This window comes from Geotrypetes seraphini, chromosome 14, assembly GCF_902459505.1.
Source record: "Geotrypetes seraphini chromosome 14, aGeoSer1.1, whole genome shotgun sequence".
Classification (NCBI taxonomy): Eukaryota; Metazoa; Chordata; class Amphibia; order Gymnophiona; family Dermophiidae; genus Geotrypetes; species Geotrypetes seraphini.
The window spans coordinates 26,210,886-26,215,820 of record NC_047097.1 but is presented as its reverse complement, the minus strand read 5'-3'; the positions used below and the strand labels follow the sequence as shown (position 1 = coordinate 26,215,820).

General features: G+C 38.1%; 1 long non-coding RNA gene across 1 annotated transcript; it reads left to right on the top strand.

Moving 5' to 3' along the window:
- The first annotated feature begins 883 nt into the window (after positions 1-883).
- On the top strand, positions 884-4,306 carry LOC117348286. The gene is made up of 3 exons (XR_004536945.1): positions 884-1,656; positions 3,123-3,204; positions 3,508-4,306. It is a non-coding gene; the product is annotated as an uncharacterized LOC117348286 (long non-coding RNA).
- The last annotated feature ends 629 nt before the right edge of the window (positions 4,307-4,935 follow it).

Here is a 4,935-nt window from a genome sequence, read left to right as displayed (position 1 = left end):
GGGTTTTTTTTACACACACACACTTCCTGCCAAATTTTGTGTGTATCAAATTGACGAGAGCTGTGCTGTCATTTCTTGCATGATGATTTGAAACGCACAGCTTTGGGACTGCAGCACATCAATCCAGCAGGCGGGAGCCAGAGACATGCGGAGGCAAAGGGATCTGAAGTTCCCCTTCCCCCTTGGGTGTTAAAAGCTAGGCCTTACACTGCACTTTAATGAAAGTTTGTTCACTTCATTGGTGAAAATAACAACTCGGAGTGTACCCTCTGAACCTGGTTCCTGGAGGAAGCCTGACTCCTCCCACTGGGAGCAATAGCTCTGTGGAAGTGATTAACCTACATTTAGATGTAGGACAGTCTGACTGGACTGATCCCCCGCTACTACTATTTGCTGTAAAAACTTGAGTATTGACTTGTCCAAGGCCTGTGCCTTGTGGCCAACCCTCGGAATTACACCTTAATTCGAAGACTGGCATGGGTGTGAACCCCTTGGAAAACCTGTTACAGAATGATGAGCAAAGAAATAGGGGAAGGAGGACTTCTCCCATTCCTTTCAGAAGATTATGGAGACGATGTCCACTGGCTTGCGAGGAAGAGCGATGTGAGAAGTACAATATAGAGCAAAGAACAAAAGCCAACAGCAGCTACCGATAACCGATGATTTTTAATTTTACCATTGCTGTATCGCCTCTGGAAGGTTTTGCAATGTTGACTGGCCGCTTTGGTTTCCTTAATGACACGGACCAGCTGGGCAGGGCACTAGTAGATCTGTTTCTTTCCTTCCCCTTAGCAAACTTTTCCAATCCACCACTGTACATAAAGATTTTCTGTTTTGAAATGTCCCTCCCCTCCCTCCCAGATGGATAAATGTCATAGTTACTATGTAATGTTAAACAGAACTTTTGTTTGTTATATGCAAATAGTTACCCTAATTAGATAACACAGGTAGATTTTAAGATTGATTCAGCATCGTAGTTTTTTTAGAAAAGGAGTTGCCATTACTAATTTTAAATTTGTTTCTGATTTTTGCATTTATTTAATGAGAAGTACCTTTATCTTTCTTTCAGTGAGAAGGAAAAAACAAACCCCTAATATAGAAAAAAAAAATTGATATATTGATAAATAATAGAGGGCATTTGGAAAAAGAATTAAATAAGCGTTATATGATTAAGTTTTATTTTACTTCTGTGGATTAGCAGAGGTGGAAGAGGGGAACAGAATGGAGAATTATATAAAAAATAGCACAGAAAGGAAAGGGAAGTTGATTTGTGCATGATGTGAATTTTTTAATGAGAGAATGCAGGCAAGTTGTAGAAAAGAATAGACCGTGTAGTTTAAGGAGAGAGAAAGAGGCAATAGATTGAATACTGGGAAATTAAGATCCTAATATGATAGGTGAAATATAAGAACAAAATTTGTATGACTTTATAGGAAACAGAGTTTAATGTTACATGAGGTTGATTTTTTACAGTAAGAGAATGAGGGATTATACCTGTAAAGTTAAAGAAAGATATGAACTGCTAGATGTGTTCACCCTACAGGAGTTAGAAATTGTTCGATGGTGATTGTGCAGAAGCATAAGATGAAGGAAAGATATGAGATGATGTTCTTCTGGCCGTTCAGAGCAGGACGTGGGAAAATGCCTGCTTTTCAGGTAAGGACGCTTATAAAGAATGTACACGTATGGGAAAGCAGGAGTCGTTTAAAAAACAGAAAGTTTTGTGAGACATGTGTCACGAAGGTATGTGCGTATGAATTATGACCTGATTGTAAGGGATATTTTAGTGGGAATCGGGCAGAAGATGAGGAGAAGGTTCATATGAAAGATTTGTTGAAGGTACTTGGTGTGTCTTTGTTTGGAAGTGAAAACAGTGTCAATGGTAGCTAACAGTGAAAGAATATTTTTTGCAGAAAAAGATTTATTCCAACAGAGATACCATGCTTATAAGAAAAAATGCATCAGAAATATGCAGAGTTTTATGAATACAGAGTGGATTTAGAGACTGCTTCTGTGTGTGAGAGAGCAAGGACTGTCTACCTGCATGAATGTGAGTTTTTCTTGGGTGTGACCGATGGATGGGTCTGAAGAGAATTTAGCGAAGGAGGAGATGGTCAAAAGCTCTAGAGTACACGTGTCAAACGCAAGATCCGGGGGCTGAATCAGGCCTTCCTGGCCGTTTTATTTGGCCTGTGGTGACTGTGCCGCATCTAAGTGCCTGACTGTGCAGCCCTGGTCCCAGTGGCGCTCCAAACGCCTGGACGCAGTGCCCTACTTCCAGCAGCGCTCCAAGCTCCTCACCATGCTGCCTCAGTACCTGTTTACAGGCAGAAGGACCCAGTCCCAGTGTAAAAGCTAGGTTGGAGCAGGGCGCTCTACACAAGTGCCTGACAGTGCCACTGGTGTCTAAGGGTGAGGAAGGATCAATATTTCTACTATGACTAAGTATCTTAATTTTAAAAATTTGGCCCGCGATTTAGCCTGAGTTTTAGATTTTGGCCCCTTATGTGATTGAGTTTGACACCCCTGCTCTAGAGAGAGACTAAGGATTTTAACCTCTTATCTTTATAATCTCTTATATTTATAAATTTGAGACTTGATTTAGAAAATAAACAATAGATGTTATGTACCCATATCTTTCTGTAAATTGGTTGAAATACTGGTAAATAAGATGTGGTATGTGAATTGTCCCTCATAAATTGGAGTTACTGTTAAATTTCTAGATTCACTCTGACAATGTAGCTGGGGTCATTTTCTTCTCTAACCACCCGACCTTAGCACATCTTATCATGTCTGCTGACCCTTAGGCTTCTGCCGAGGTCCTTTGTTTGTTACTCTTAAATACTGATAACTTAGATGTAATCTAGGTATGTCCAAGATGGATGTAATCTTCCATAGGCTTTTCTTGACAATTATCAACTGTACGGCAGGGCTGACACTGAGCAGAGTGTTAGGTTAAACTTATCTTTTGACAGGTAAGCTCTTTAGGATAGGAACCTTCTACAGTGACAGTAGTTCATTCAAATGGAAAGTTTAATTTTCTCCTTTAGATATTAATGAATTTGCAATTTAATAGTTGTGGTATTTCACGTTTTTTATTTGTGAATTTACAATTATTACAGAAACACGTGGGTAAGTGATTACAATGCCACTGAATGAACTGTCCCCAGATATGGAATGCCTTCAGAGATAACTACAGATAAGGTAAGCTATTTCTGAATTATGCTACTACAGGAATTAATAGATTCCTCATTGATTGGGCACAAAATATTAATTTTATTTTGATAATTTGATAGAAGAGCAAACTACTGATTAATAAAGAAAAATGCTGGCTTAGTATAAACCTTATACCATTGGAGTCTGAACATCAGACACCAATATGTGCCAGCTGTATTACCTAGAATTACTATGACTCCATTTTAAATTACCCCTGGAAGATGGAAGCCCCTTGCCTTTTGGTCACTTGGAAATTGTATTAATGTGGTTTTGCTTCTGATTATGTTGTAGATGGTAGAAGCTGAGGACTGCAGATTGCATCAGGCAATCAGACAGGGGACCGATCCAGACTGCATACATGAAATCTATGGACAGTCATATTTCTCTGACCTTTTATGACTCCAATCAAAAGGACACATACATACCTTTAAAGCTTCACAAGACGTCAAGATGATAACTTTGGTTTACTCCTAATTTTGATCATGCTCACTCCTACGGTTGAGAATTTGAGAAGCAGAGAAACTTTTGCGAATCTACCGTCAGAAGAGTTTGCACAAGTTACCAGCCAGTCCACACCTTCCTTTACATTTTCATTGGTTTCATATTGTCAATGGTTGTCATATGTTTTATGATGCATTATTGTTAAGAGATTTTACTTTCTTTAGGTGTTAACGTTATCTGGATTTTCACATTTTTCTCATAATTGTGCAACTGTTGTGCTTTTCCTTTTTTTTTTTACATAATTTAACAAACCTGTATTATGGTTTAGAAACACTTGATTTATGATTGCTTTTCTCCCAAAAAATACACCTACACCATGCAAGCTATTTATAGTAGCACTGCAGATCTTCAAAGGATCCTCTATATATTGCCATTATACCTTCATTTACCCTCTTTGAATTATACTTCTGAACTTAAATTATGCTTTCTGGCATAATCCAATAGGCCTATTATGATATCTTGTTAGCTGATGTATTTTCTTTATCATTGTCTCATGCATTGTTCTCTGAAAATAACTATTTGTTTATCCTGTATTTTTATGTACTGTGACAGCTATATAGTAGGTTATAGGCCTGTCGTACATGTGGCAGTGCTTTACATTTTTATTATTTTCTGACACATGAGTTGTTTTAACGATTTACTTTTATTTTGAGAACTTGGTTCTTGTATCGCACTCAGAGAAGAAAAAAATATGTCTTGTGTGCATTCATTGCTCGCATCACCTTTATGCATATATTTGGGTTTCTTAGGGTTTACACTTTGCATTTATGCTACACCTTAGTACATTCAATTCTAGGTTACTATGCCCGATACTTCTGGTTATAGGGAACTATTCTAAGTTTAGTAATATTGAGGATATCTAGGGCTTTTGATGCGCCTTACATATCTGAGTTTTAATCTTTTCTATTAGTGATACTGTCTTTCTTTGCATTTTCCTGACCTTTATACCCCAAGAGTGCCAGTGTGTCCAGAGTATGTCTATCGATTAAAAAAAAAAAAACAAACAAAATAAAACCCAAACTGCAAATTTAGTCTCTGTTCTGCTCTTCTGGTACTTGACCTTTGGCTATTGTGTCTTGAAGGTAGAACAGACACTGTTGGTACACCAGGCACCTTAGGCAGGAATTGGGGAAATTTCCTGTATAGGTTTACTTGGCCAGCAAATTCACATAAATTACTTGGAGAAGGCTTTACCTAGGACAGTGGATAGGATTTCTC